General features: G+C 44.3%; 1 long non-coding RNA gene across 2 annotated transcripts; it reads right to left on the reverse strand.

Annotated features, from left to right (window-relative positions):
* Window positions 1-4,808: 4,808 nt before the first annotated feature.
* LOC134472076 (uncharacterized) lies at window positions 4,809-14,063 on the reverse strand. Of its 2 annotated transcripts, XR_010041901.1 has the most exons (4): window positions 10,811-14,063; window positions 10,556-10,686; window positions 8,916-9,066; window positions 4,809-8,704 (listed from the first exon to the last, which is right to left on the reverse strand). It is a non-coding gene; the product is annotated as an uncharacterized LOC134472076 (long non-coding RNA). The 2 variants fall into 2 exon arrangements; XR_010041900.1 differs by having other exon boundaries at window positions 4,809-9,066.
* Between the last annotated feature and the right edge of the window lie 1,390 nt (window positions 14,064-15,453).

Here is a 15,453-nt window from a genome sequence, read left to right on the forward strand (position 1 = left end):
GGTACCGAGAATCGAACTCACGACCGCCTGCTTGCAAGGCAGGTGCTTATGCCGCTGAGCTAAATCCCTAGCCCCAAAAGCTTAGTTTTCAGTGGTGATTCAGGAGTGTCATCATCACACAGAAAGGAGGTGGAAGGCCCCCTCGCTCTGCCTTCTGAGAAAGCTGCTCATCTAGGCAGGTGTACCCATGCAATACGATTTGAGGCAGGACAATGAGCTTCTCGGTGCTAAGCTTATAGTGACCAGTGGTCCCAACTCAGCTGGGACTAAAGGGTTTTCCAAGAAACAGAACCTTTGAGAGAGGGAACATAAGCACTGCAATACTAGAGCTCAATTCATAAAATAAGGATTATTGAACATAAATAAGCACTGTGATACTATGATAGCCAGCTCTTAGGTAGGACAGAGAGGGATGATATAAGATTTCCTCACACTACACCAAACACTGAACAATCTAGACATACAAAATAGGGAAGAGTGTTTGTTTATTTGCTTGTTTTTACAGTGCTGGGAATTGAACCCAGGAACTCAATACTCTACTACTAAGTTACACTTCCAGTCTATAAATAATTTCTGGAATTTGTCGTTAGTATTTTCACTGCACCTGACCATGGGTAACTGAAACCATGGAAAACAAAACCACAGATAAGAAGGAACAACTGTATTGTCAATGGAAAAGAGTTCTATGCCAAAATTGCTTAGGGATAACTTCCAAAATAACTCCCCCACACACTCCTAGCCAGGAGACTTTCATTCAGCAAGCTTAGTGGTATGCACGGCACATTAGTGATGTATTCTGACAAAGATCTCAAAGCACCCCCCACTTCACCTATCTAATATACAAACTGGGACATACACCCCATTCTCCTGCCCTGGGCTCAGGAAAAACCCTGACTGTATTCCACAGCCAGGTCAACTCATACCTCATAACTGTGATGAGGGGTGGGTGTACTACACCCATCAAATAAAACATACTAAAAGCAAAATTTGGAAAAGAAAACATCTCAGCTTTGTTGTACAACTTGGATAAATTCCTTAATCTCTTGTGCACCCAAAACCTCATTTGTAGCATCAGGGTTTACTATCACCTGACCCGGAATGGCAGAGGCAAGGGACGAAACTCATCAACCAAGTATCAGTTCCCACACCCTTTGCCTGGGTGCCCCACTCAACCCCAACCAAAATCTGAACAATCACATTCCTCTGTAAAAGCAGCTCCTCCTGGGGCAGACACCATGGAAAGTTGCTCGCAGAGTCCTGGCCTGTGTACAACTAGTTTCATTTCACTTGGCACATCAGCTATCAGTGCTTTAGAATAATAGTAACCTTCCTTATCTTCCAGACGCCACCCCGGTGAGAGCGGCAGCAATGGGTTCCACCAAGAGATAAATCGTGAACTCAAAAGACGCACTGAGTGGCTGATTCTTCTATTCTTCTCATCAGAAAAGAAATACTTGCTTTATAAAAAGACAAATGAAAATTTTTAAAATAGTAAGAGCCTGAATTATATCAAGCATTCACTATGACTAATCTATAGGTGACCTCTGAAATCCAGAAGTCTTCAAACTTGACAAGCCTCAAAACTGTCTACTTTGTAGAAGAAACCAAGTCACAGTATCTGGCATTCTCTTGACTTTGCACCTCCTCTGCAAGTGCCTTGGCCTCTGCAGGCCCTCAGGCCAGACTTTCGGGGCCTTCTCTTTCTCCACTGCCTTCTCTTCCTAGGGATCTCCTCTGTTTTCAGACCTCCTTTGTGTACTTCAACTGTCAATCTTGACCCAGAAGACCAGGTGCATCTCAAAGGTTGCAGCATGCAACCTTCGCAGCATTGAACTAAAACCTCCAAAAATCGATGTTGAAGCCATACTACCCACAGTACCTCTGATGGGACTTTATTTGGAAATAGGGTTGTTGCAGCTGAACTTGGTTAAGATGAGTCACACTGGAGGACAATGGGATCCTAATCCAATAGGACTGGTGTTCTAACCCAGTAGGACCATGGGAGACACAGAAACACATATTAAGATGGATGCAGACACTGGAGAGAAGATGCTATGCCCTGGTTTTAGATTTCCAGATTCCAAACTAGAACATCCCCAGGACACTCACACAGTCCTGGTGTGGTTTAGATGTTAAATGTTCATAAGCTCTTGTGTTGAAGACTCCGTCCCCTGCTGATGGTGCTATTGGGACACTAACCTCCAAAACTGTAAACCAAACAAACTTTTCCTGCTTTAAGTGATTAATTCTCAGGTATATTGTCACAGAGACAAAAAATAAATGACACAGTGCCCTGGACTCGCATGTCCCCACAATCAGTGGAGCGTCCTATACTGAGCTGCACGTGGCAGAAACCTGGCACTGTCATAAGGCCTCCGCCTCTCACTCCACCAGCAGCCCAGGTCTCTCAACCCTGCTCTCCACTTACAGCCACCGCCTCCCTGGGGACATCCAGAGCCTCCTAACTGGTTCCCAGTCTACCCTGGCCACTGCGGTCTGTCCTCCGCTCCTCACCCAGACCAGCTCTTCTGGTTCATCACCGTCTGCCCTGGCCTCCAGTCCTGCCTTCGCAGAGCTGTTTTTGCCAGAAGCCTGTGCCTCTCCCTCCCTGGTAGGCCCCAGCCCAAAAGCCACTTCCTCCTCCTCCTCCTCCTCCTCGAGGAGCAAGCAGCAGCCCCTCATCTCAGCCCTCACGTTAGAAGCTCGCTTCGCGCTGCCCATTTTTCCCTCACAGCATTTATCATGGCCCTGAGTCACATATTTATTAGCGTGGGGATTATTTGCTGTTGCTGTTGCTTTTTTATGTCCTTCTCTCCCTCACTAGAGGCCCCATCTGAGCAGGAACAATATCTATTTGTTCTCCTGGTGGTGGCAGAGAGTGGAACAATGCCTTGCTCCTAGGAGGTGCTCTATAAATATTTGCGGAATGGTCCAACCTAAATGCCTCTCATTGTGGCATGATGAAGTAGAGGGACGTGTTGCCTCTAAAATAAACACTATTAGCACTGACTCTAACTCTCCTCACCAGGAGGCCGAGGGGCTCAGGGAGCTCGGAGCTGCTGGGGACACTGTGACACAGACTGCTGCTCAGGGAGACACTGGTCCCCTGAGTGCCAATTCTCTGACTTCCTGCAGTTCACAGGGTGCGCCCACCCCCGGATTCCTGACCTAGGATATTGCTCTTGGTGCTCTGCAAAATCCCACTCACATATGTACGATCCTCCGGAGACCCAAATCAGCACTATGAAGGAGGTCATGTGGGCACCACGAGGCCTCCTCACAGACAGGGACAGGACAGGGTTCCCACTGCTCTCATGACTGGGCCTGGTCTCTCCCTGTAGGGGAGGCCTCTTGATACAACACAAGCCAGCGCTGCTTTCAAACCGTGCCTTTGGGGAAGAGTAGCACATGATGGTAGCAGGGACTCAATCCTATCATGCAGGACTCACCCCTGGCTCAATCACAGTACTTCTGCAGTCATCTGATCGATTTTAACAGCATCATTGGAGGCAAGTGACAGTTTTACACAATCCTCAGGATAAAAGGGGAATACTGATTTAAGCGTTTCCTATCATAAAGGCAATTTTCAAGCCAGGCATGGTGGCACAGTCCTATAATCTCAGCGCTTGGGAGGCTGAGGCAGGCAGATCCTTGCAGGTTTGAGATCAGGCTGGGCTACAAAGTGAGCCCAAGGCCAGTCTGAACCACATAGTGAAACCCTGTCTCAAGAAGACAAGAAAAAAGAGGCAATTTGCAGTTATTTCCTGGAAATTAGACAAAACACTTGTTTGGGTTTTTTTCTCTCTCGCTCTTTAAACTTGTAGCAATAAAAGAAAATTTCACTGTACCAACCTGGTAAGCAAGAGTATTCTAAAAATCTCAGGATTCCACCCCAAATTGAATTTACCTCTATGGAATTGATGATACTTGACATTTTCCAGGCAGAAGAGCCAAACATACACAAAGCAAAAGCAAAAATGGACTCACTTGCCATCTGTCCAGGCTCTTGAAACCATACAAAGGGTATGTGGATATGGGTGTGGGTGTGTGTGAGTGTGTGTTCCTGGGGATTGAACCCAGGACCTTCACTCTGAGCTACATCCGCAGTCCTCCTTATGTTTTATTTTAAGGCAGTCCTGTTAAATCATTATGTTTCCCAGGATGGGCACACACTTGTTTCTGCTGCCTCAGCCTCCCAGAGTTCTACGATCACAGGCATGCGCCATCTCACCTGGCTAATAAAAGGATTCAAGCTGCAGCCAAGAAGTGAACAGGGTTAGTGACAGAAAGACTCCAAGGTAATGGCCGCTGGGTTGATCCCCTGCTACGCAGACACCACACCCCACTTTCCTACTGAGTCCAGTCTGGGCATCGCTGGACAGGTCTCCCTGCTCACAAAACACTGAACACTAGTGTCACTTCTGTCACTCAACCCCTCTCCCCCTCTCTCTGCCTCAGCCCCGGTCACCACCCCGTCCCTCCTGGACGGTCACCTTGGCCCTACTGGGCCACCAGCTTCCCACCCTCCCCAAGTCAACAGTCTTTTCAAATATAACTGTTTCTAGGCTGTAGGTGAGCCACATGAACATGCAGAGGATTTCAAGCTGTCAAAGGAAAGAAGCATCTTCCATACTATCCAGACTGCAAGCTCAGGGCCACTGTGACTTTCTTCATTAAAGCAAGAGGCACTCCTTTCAGGGCATCACATGTCTGCAAAGTTGGGTTCCCCAGAAGTACCTGCTTAAATATTGGAAAGCACTGAATGCAAGAACTCAAACAGATTTTTTTACCTTTTTTTTATTTTAAAGAGGGTAAAATTAAACACAACAAAACAGAACATAAGAAAGCAATGTAAGAAACATAAATTTCAAAGCAAGACAACCAGAGATCTTCATCATCTATCATATTATCTCTTGTTTTCTTCCAAATAGTTGTCCATATCTTCACATACAGAGAATTCACAAGAAACAACATAGTTTAGAACTGATCTGAACAGGATGATGAAGGTGTTTTAGGTCTTCAAGACCAGACACTAAGGAAGTCAACAATGGCTGTCTCTCATTCTCTTCAAAGTAGCTGTCCATAGCTTCACATACATTGAAATTAAACAAAACAAAACATGCTAAAATGACTCTGAACAAAGAATAATAGTATTGTTGGATTTCACATCATGACGCCAAGGAATCAGCACTGGGTACAGTAGTGTCTCTTTTTCTTCAAAGTAGTTGTTCATTTCATCATGTGTTATATGATCCATTCTCATAAATTACAGGTTCTACGCATTCATGAGTTTCTACATGTATATCTTTCCTTTCTGTGTTAGAGGGAAAAATAAAACAAAGCAAGACAAAACAAAACAAATTCCTAGAAAAACCTGAAACAAAAAGTTATATAAAACCACAGTACAAGGTGATCTTCAATGGTTACTGTGTTGTCTCTTGTTATAGAGACAATTCAATAGAATTGTCTATATCATCAGACATAGTATAATTGAACATAGCAGTACATAACAATATTAATAAAAACAAAACATTATAGACAGTGTAAAACTTCAAAAGCAGGTAATAATCAAACCAGAGTGGGTATCCTAGTGAATCTTGTCATCTTCAGTGTAGTTGCCCATACTGTCAGACTTGATACTATCAGTCATAACAGATTTAAATTAAATCTGTCAATATAAAACAGCAATCTAACAAACCAGATTCAACTAAGATCAGTCATGATAAAATCAAACAGATTTTTATACATCAGTCTTCACAGTAGCATGATTCACAGTAGCCCAATGGTAGAAGCAACCCAAATGTCTATCAGCAGATAAATGGGTACACACAATGTGGTATGTGTACACAACGAAATATTATCCTGATGTAAAAAGGTATGAAGTGCTAATACATACTGCAACATGACTGAACTTTTAAAACATCACCCTAAGTAAAGAAAAAAAAAAATGTACAAAGACTCGAACACGTCATTCTGCTTACATTAGGCACTTGCAGCAATCTAAGAAAAGAACAATCACTGATTCCAGAATGCTGTGACCAAAATACTACCTTTGAGGCTTATGTATCAAAAAAAAAAACCCTAATTCTCATCCACATATCCTTCTCCCTGTTGTTTACATTAATTACAGGGAACAGAGAAACATGCTAAGTGACACCACATGGCTACAATCATCAAATCTATTGTATTGAGGAGAAATATAGGGCAAAGAAACACTGTTTTAAAAATGTATTAAAGAGAAATAAAAACAAAAAGAAAAATGACTTAAGAAATATGTCAGCCAATGTGGAACTTATCAGATCCTGACTCAACCAAAGTGAAAAAAATTGTAAAAACATAAGAGGAAATTTAATAAGTCAGTAAGTGTTTATTGTTTAGGAATTGTTAATTTTTGAATACAATATTACACTTCTGTTTTACTTACCAAGGTCTTCTCCTTCAGAAACAAATATTAAAATGTTTACAGAAGAGACAATATCAGAGATTTGCTTCACAATATAGATATGCCCACTTATGATGGTGAAGTTTACAGTTGTTCAACTTTGTAACAGGGCAACAGCACATCTATACAATCATTGTTTTTCATCTTCAGTATCGTAAGAAAGTATGAGATACTCAGCAATTTATTATAAAATAGCATTTTGTGTTGGATTTTGCCCAAGTATAGATAATGTATGTATTCTGAGCACATTTAAGACAGTTTCAGTCAACTTATATTTGCTAAGTTAGGTGAATTGAATGCATTTTTGAATCATGATATTTTTAATTTTAAGCTCATCAATAAGTAATCCCATCATAAATCAAGGAGTTTATTAGTCAGCTTTCCCACTGCTGAACACAATACCCAACACTCATGATTTAAAAGAAAAAAGGTTTAATTTAGCTATTGGATTGGAGCAAGTTCAGTGCATAGTCAGCTGGCTCCAAGGCAGGATCATCATAGTGGAAAGACAGCGTACAGCAAAGCAACTTAGTATATGGTGGGTGGGAAGCAGCACAGAGGATCAGTGCCAGAGCAGGAGCAGGAAACCAGAAATAGACCCCAAGCCCATGTCTTTGTGACTCATCCAAAAACACCTAGAAGTGTGCTCTGCCATCCGCTGGAGTGAATCCCCAAGCCAATCAACTGAAACTCTACCTCAAGGAGTATCTATAATGTAAGTGAAGGACGGAGGGGTGAAAGAAGAAATCAAGTTGGCTGTGAATTAGTATCAAAATTGGATGATGGGTACTCACAGATCAATTCTAGTCTTCATTCTGCTTTGCAAAGCCTGTTTGTATGGCTCCCTCTTCTAACTCTTCGGATGGCTCCTATGCACTCAGAGTAAAGTTCATTATGGAAGAATGATGCCCTCTACCAGCCTCCTGCTCACTGACTTTCTGCTGCAATGATCCTGGACTATGAGGTCCTCCCCATATCGTACCTCACACCCTCTATCCTGATCTTACAGTCCCCTCCCTCTGTGTCACCTGAAAACTCCCCACCGTGCCTTCCAGCACAGTCCCAGTGTCTCCATTCCTGGATTGGGAGCTTTTCTTAATGACTTTATAACAACCTATTATCAGACAGTGCTGTAAATCACACTTTAATTTCCCGCGAATTCATTGGACTGGGTGTCTGACATACAGCAGACCTACAATAAACATTTGTTGAATTATAAATGACTGAACAAACAATGAATAAACTAGTATTGTTGCCATTATCATTAATGGTTCTCTCTAGTAACAGTTTGCCGACTACGAAGGCTCCAGAGGGAAACGATGCTCCCTCCTAACTGGGAAGGAAGCGTTGAAGAGGCACCTTCAAGAATGAAAAGGCACATGTGGGTAAATCGCCTCCAGGCATCAGAAGTTGGAGAGACACAGAATCAATCAACATTACAGTTTCCAGAAAATTCAGATCCAATCAAGGAAACAGAAGGTTAGAGGCCCAGTCTGGTTCCAGGAGCCTTGACTTCAGGGAAATCCAACCTTCACCCTCCTGGGACCTACCCAGCCTTAAGTATTGCTCCTTCTGGGGTCACCGTTTCCTCATTTGTCTCTTGAGAACGTCTTTCAGGCCTCACATCCACAAATAACCACAAAGCGAAAGAGAGCTGGAGGCAGGAGGTGAGAGGAATGGGCAAGCTGACGGGTGAGATGACAACCGAGCCAGAGTCCTGGTGGCTGGGGAACCTGACAGAGTGGGAAGTGCAGCCTCGAGACTTAGGGGACTTAAGGGGACTTAGGTGGGTTCTCTGAGAAGTCTGGTTGCTTGGGTTGGGTGTCCAGCCCAGTGAGGGAAGGCGACCTCTCCTCTACCAGCAGAGTGGCCTCTATGCCCTCAGTCACCCCATCAAGACCCGTTCTTCTGCCCCGCTCCGATGGGCTCAGCACCAACCCAGCAATTAAAGAGTTCAAGCACCACTCCCAGACACAGATAGGTTTAGAGGAAGACCAGACAGTGTACAGTTGGTGTGCGCTGTTTCCCTGGGGCTCTCTCTTAAGAGGAAAATGGGTGGCCCAGAAGATGGGTGGCCTTAAGTCATGAGACCACACTGAGTGACAGGAGAATTCTGGAGCCAACCTGGGTTGGATGACAGACCCATGAGGAAGCACTGGCCCTTTCTGCAGTCTAGAGAGTCAGATTTATGTCTTCCTCCTTCTCTTCTCCACCAAGGCAGTGACCTACTGACGTAGCCAGGCAGAGGTTCCGAGCAGAGGTCTGAGAACGAGACAAGACGGACCTAAGCTCCTGTCCTCCTGGTCTTCCTCTACCCTACTGGTTCTGACACTGCAAAGGACCGCACAGCAGAACCACCTGTGCCCTTCCCAGACTAAGACTGGGGTCCACACATCTGTGGTCTTGTCATTTGGGCTTCCTAGAGGACTCCAGGTGCTCCATGATCGTCCATCTTTCACAGCATCATACTCACCCATGGCTGTGCCCCGTGACCAGGTCTCTGATTCAGGAGATCTGGGACGCAGCCGAGGATCTGAGTTTCTAACCAGGTGACACCGCAAGCTGTTTGAGAACCAGGCCTGCACCTCAGGTCATCAGTCCTGGAGCTCCACCTCCTCTCTCACCTGAAATGGAGACAGCACTGGCTGCAGCAATGCTGCCATCAAAGGGATTAAAGGTGAAGTCTGAGATGCACCTACAGCAGAGCACACAGGTACCAAGTGTGCTCTGAGCACAGCCAGAAGAGACTGCATGGCCCTGAGGGTGTGTCATTGTGCTGTCCGGGGAAGGGACTGTGCTGGTCGTCAGCTTTCTCTCCCACCTACTATTTCTTTGCCTTCTCAAAATTTAAAAACATCCCAAAAGAAGCAGGCATTCATGTTTCCTGGCCAGATTCTAACTCTCTGGAGTTTTTTATAGAATGATGCTTATCAGAGGAAAAACATCTGTTCCACTTTCTTTAATCTCTAATTTATCTAATCTCCCCTTGTAAAGTAGGTATATTGCTAATGACTGAATTTCTGCCAAGGGAAGGAAAATGCTTGTTTCAATTACTTATTCTTCTCATTGACTTTACCCTCTGAGGTACAATATCATACAACATAAATATAATGAATGGGCCACTTTTTCCGGCGTCTTCATCACCGGCCACTAATAGAGAGACTTCCAGAATACAAGGATGTCATTTTCTGTGTCTCCACCCTAAGCACCAGACACACGTTTTTCATAATAATTCTCTTCCTAAGTTGTGTCCTCCCTCGACCTGCCCAAGGAGAACCCTCTGTACATGATGACCATGCCGGAGAGCGGCCACCAGAGGGCGCCGCAGAGCAGTTCTGCCTGCCCCCTCCAGGGCCAGCGACTCCAGCCGCCTGGACGCACAAGCCCCGCCTCGGGTTGTTCAGTGTCTGGAAGGGTGTTTTCCAGAACCGGAAGGCACCGACACGGTTATTTTCTTTTTTTTTAAATTAAGTCAGTAAGCAAATATGAATTGCTCCTATGTGTTTATAAAAGTAAGCAAAGATGACAGTGGAATTCGATCAAGAGGTGAAGTTTGAGAATTGCAGAGCTATGGGGGTATGGGAGGGACATAAAGACCGGCTGCAATGAGCTCTTCACTTTACAGATGAAGAAAGGGGAATCAGAGAGCTCACAAAGTCACCATCGAGGAATGGAGAATCAGCCCGGGCTCTCCTGTCCAGATCAGATCCAGCTCTACCAGACCAGATGTACCAGTGAGCCCCAATTTCCTCTTCATCTGTCCGCCAGTCCCTCTTCCCATGCCAAAAAAAGTAAAAAGAACGCAAACACGACACCTGACATTTCATACTGTCACATGTTTACACCCTTCCATTTTTGCATGTTTTATTGTAGTAAAGTATACCCAAGATAAAATTAATGATTTTAACAACGTTTAGGTGCACTTCATTGGCAGTAAATATATTCACATAGCTGCGAGTTGGTCATTTCCAGCTCCAGAGTTTGTTCATCACCCCAAACTAAAACTCTGGACCCAGGAAACCCTAACCCCCCTTCTTCCCCTCCACCCTCCTGGGGTGCAGAAGGAGCCCTCTGTCCTCCTGTCAGTCTCCGGATGCCTGTAAGGAGACTCACACAGTGTGTGCCTTTCCTGTTGGAGGTCTTCGCTTCCCAAGCTGTCCTCCAGGTGCGGCCCTGTTGCAGTTGGTGTCAGAATAGCACCCCTTTTGTGGCTGAATAGGACTCTGGCCACTTCCCTCCTACAGCTGGTCCCAGGGTGAAGACAGAAAGACAGAACAGAGAGGCGACTCCAGTCACTCTCAGTTGTGAGTGTGAGCCTCGCATTCTTTCCCCAAATCTACACAACATCCGGACAGATTTCAGACTCACACGCCCATCTTCTGGCTTCCATCCCACGGTCCTTGCTCTCCTCCGTCCTGGGCGCCCCCTGGGCCTCTTTTGCACAGCGACATGCAGAAATTGCTCCTTGTTTGGAAGAGCATCCAGTCCGCTTCATGAACACACTTGGGATGAACCAAGCAGGAGATAAAAACAAAACTAGGAAGAAATAACTATATTTATTATGACCTGAAGGGACACGCCCTTCCCAGAGCTCTTCTGCATGCTGGGTTAACAAAGTTAAAACCCTGATGTGCCAGCTCATCCCATCACAAACGTATGCAGCAAGCACTGGAGATGCCCAGGCTCTTTGCCAGAGAGGTCTGATTGAACCACGAGGCTCTAGACAGAATGAAGACACAGTTGCCAGATATTTTTACACTGGTAAAGCTTCCTGGCCAGATAACAAACAAAAACTACATCCTCAGACAACTAGGGATTGATTTCACAAGTGAACTATTTCTCATATTTATCTGTTTTACGAACAAAATTCGTTATGGCTTTTGTTTATGATTATGATCATAGTTTATGATCTCTAGTTTTAGTTATCTGTGAGCTTTTTTTTCCAGTATCGAAGACTGACACCAGGGCCTTTGTACATTCCCAGCCCACTATGTGCTTTCTGCACACAACATCAGTTAATTTCTATACACACACTACAGGATTTAAAATTATATAACTAGCTCAGGGTTACACAGGGTAGACACCAGCCAGGACTCCGCTCAAGTGAAATGACCTCAGTGCCCATCCAAACTGCCTACTGCTGAGCTAAATTAGCCAGGAGCTTGAAGCTGCCCTGGGAAGGGAAATTCTCTGTCCCCAAACCAAAGCAGCAGCCCTGATTCCATTCAATGAGTCTTATCTGGACGTCTTCTTTGTACAGTCCTGACAGGTACTCTAAGAGTCAGCAAGAAGAAGAGGACTCAGCCCCCCTGGAGCTGACACCTGATACATACCTGCTCAGTTCTATCTGTGACTTGTTGGGTTTATGTTTTGGATCATGGGGCAGTTTTGAATATAGTATAGTATGAAGGAACCAGAAATATTACTGGATAGCATAAGGTGGAAAAACACAGTACCTCAATTTTTACTAACAAATTCTGCCCAAGCATTTTCGAACTTCACTTATAATTGCAGAGATATCTGATATCCCATAAGATTTGCTCTCTTGTTCTAAAAATGTCAGGTCTTAAAGGGCATCATCTGGGGACCCAGAGCTGGTATCAAGATTCCAAACCTAGAGATGTTGTAAGTCACATGGTGTTTTCTGAGACCATATTTGCTCTAGGAATATGCAGAAAAAGAAAAGGAGCTCAGATCCATCCTGGTTCATATTCTAAATACTGGATGTTCTTTAACTTGACTAATAAACAGAAAATGAAGCAACATTCAGAGAAGGTTGACTGATTCTAAAGGGGAGAAAATCCCTCTCAGTGATCCAGAATCCTTCTCAGTTTCTGTTGCTCCCTGTCCCTGACAATATTTGCCAATTTTCTAATAGAAAGCAAAATGCCTGGGCTATTCACGGGGACCCAAGGTCTGGGAGGGCTACAGACACACAGGCTGGGAGGAGGTGCCATCTTTATACCCCGATTCCCTTGGCTCCCACCCAGTACGTCACTCAGGAAAAAAAGGCATATTCTCCAGTGTGTGTTGAAGCAAGAACACTTGTAGCAATAAAGGAAAAATATAAAGAGTACTTCACCTTCTGTGAATAACCAGAGGCAAAAATAGAAAAAGTTGTAACCGGTGAACATTTTCTTTTAATATCTAAGTACTTTAAGAGTAAGATGAAAACACAAAGGCTATTTCTACTAGGAAAGTTACTCTCAGGGTAATTTTAAGTCATATTCCAAAGGAAATTGGAAATTTATTTTCTTACAAATAGTATAGTAACGTGCCCAACTATACTTGATGTGTTATAACCTCATAAATGGCTCTCAAGTATCTCAACCTGAACACACTCAAACCAAACCCATACTGTTATTTATTTTGCCTTTGAAAAACTTCTCAGATCTTCTTTCTCCACCTATCCCCCCACCTCTTCAATCCAGGTGACCATTAGTAGTAACCATAAGTAGTGAGATACTATTTCACTACTTACTAAGCCAGCTTCAACCCAACGTTACACTTTTCGAAACAGATCTTACCATGTTACTACCAGCACCATACACACTTAAAACTTTTCAAGGCCCAGAGGAAGGGGACCTAATCCCCCTCCCACTGCCCAGCTCTAACCTCCCACCACATTGAGATTCAGGCCAGCAACTTGCTTTGGCCAGTGGCATGTGATCAAAGATGGCACACACCTGTGGAGTAACCCAGGTCTTGGCCATGGCTCTTTGGCCTCTACCATAAGAAAGGAATGCCCAGATTTAAGCTGCTTCTTCAATCTTGGATCACAATGAGTAAGATCCACAGAGCAAAGCCATAGCTGACCTGAGTCAAACGTTCTATAAGCTTGGGTGCTGGCACACGCCTGTAACCCAGCTCCTAGAGAGGCTGAGCCAGGAAGATCACAAGTCTGAGGCCAGCCTGGGCAATGCAGTGAGACATTGTCTCAAATTTTTTTTAAAAATTAGAGTGCTAAAAATATAGCTGCACAGCAGAGTACTTACCTAGCATGTGTAAAGCCTGAGTTCAATCTCTAGTACAACAACAAAATGTAACATGAGTGAGAAATAAGCATTTGTTACTTGGAACCGCTGAGATTATTTTTCCCACATTTTTTACACAGCATTGCCTACTGAATGCTAATTAGTAGTTTCTCATTACTCTTAAACTAAAACCCAAAATCTGTATCTAGTGTAAAAACCCAACTTTCACTTGTTTACATTAACCTTGCTTTTGTGTGCCAAGCTTCTCTTCACCTCTTCAGCACCCACCCCTACCTCTTATGGAGTCACTTATGGAGTCCCTTGGAGCATCAGCTTCAAAGTGGCTTCTTATAAGAAAGCATTGCCTGGCCCCTTAGTTAATCCACTACCTGGCTCTCCTTTGCAGAATGCAACAGATTTATAATTTTATAGTCATTTTCCTCGATGTTCAATTGCTACCTCTTTTCTTAAGGAGTTTATCACAATTTTCTTTGTTCATTTAATATCTGTCCCTTCTCCACCCACCACAAACTCTCAATGTTTAAAAAAAAAAACCTTCCTTTCTGAGTTTGCTAATTATTGAATCCAAGACGTAGCAAATCACTGGCTCTTAATAGATCTTCAATACATTTTTGTGAATGAATAAGTGATTCATAAAAGGCCAAACACTACAGCTTAAAAGTATAATATAAAATCTAAATATAACAATCATTAACAAGCATTTCTCATTACTCAGTTGAGTCAAATGACAATTGAGTTAAATGTTTGCATTTAACACCAGTAGCTAGATTATCACAATTTGGACGTCTGTCTTCTCCCATGTCAATCCATTCTTGCCCCTGAAGAGCAGGTCAGTAAGCAATATCTTCCACTGTATCACATGGCCTTGCAGTGGTGGGTGTCAAACCCAACCTTACAACAGAATGCCTGGGAGGTTCTTTAGGAACACAGATTTCTGGGTCCCTCTAAAATTTCTGATTCAGCCAAGGAGGTAGGATTCTAGCCAGTTTCAGGGGATTCTGAGTCAGCCAGGAGAAGGCTGCCTCCACAAACACTGAGTTGGAGGGGTCTACACACATTGGGGACTCTACCCTTTGCAGCCCTTTCCACTTATAACCCAACTCTACCAAAACTAGCTCAGACTCAGGCTCACACACAACCAGCACAACAGCATGACAGCATGGAAGGGATTGTGTACTGGGGTCTACACCATAAGCTAAAGGATTACAATTTTAATTGGAATTTCAGGGTCACCAAGACCCCCTTCCTGGGAGTCCCAAGTAGATAGCAAGGCATACCAAAGAGGTCAGGGAGGCAAAGGCAGCAAAGGAAAAGGCGGCCAGTGGTCAGGGAGGGAATGACACGAGGTGTGGTGCGAGTGACCCCAGAGGGCTGGAGCTGGCTTCCTGCTCCCTCGGAGTCCCTCAGCGGTCTACCTGTCCTCCTTCCTGGCACCCGGGCCATTCTGCTGTTGCTGTTAGTGTTCGATTGTGTCCTCCGCCCTCATCACTGCCAAATGCAGTCCTAACCCCCAGTACCTCAGAACGGGACTGTGCTTGGAGATAAGATCTTGAAAAAGAAATTAGTTGTGATGATGTCACCTGAGGGGCTCTCACCCAGTATAACTGGTGTCCACACAGAGGAAAGACCACCAAGGACATGGGGAGAAGGGAGGAGAAGGAAGGCTTGGAATTCACAAAAGAAGGTGGGAGACCTCAGGAAACCCAGCTCTGCTGGTAGCTCAGTCTTGAACTTCCAAACTCCAGAACCATGAAGTCTTTAACTCTTTCAGGAATTATACTACGTTGATACACACACACACACACATACACACACACACACACACACACACACACATTTAGAACAGTGCAACTCTCAATTGCTCAGGTCTGGAAACAGCCTCGCTGCCCACCAACAGATGAATGAGTAGGAAAAATGTGATCTGTACTGGAATGTGTTATTCAGCCACAAAGAAGAGTCAAATCATGCCATTTTCAGGAAAATGAATAGAATTTGAGACCATAATCTTAAATGAAA

The sequence above is a fragment of the Cavia porcellus genome, unplaced genomic scaffold (genome assembly GCF_034190915.1).
Source record: "Cavia porcellus strain 051 isolate PalLab524CR breed Dunkin Hartley unplaced genomic scaffold, mCavPor4.1 scaffold_22, whole genome shotgun sequence".
Classification (NCBI taxonomy): Eukaryota; Metazoa; Chordata; class Mammalia; order Rodentia; family Caviidae; genus Cavia; species Cavia porcellus.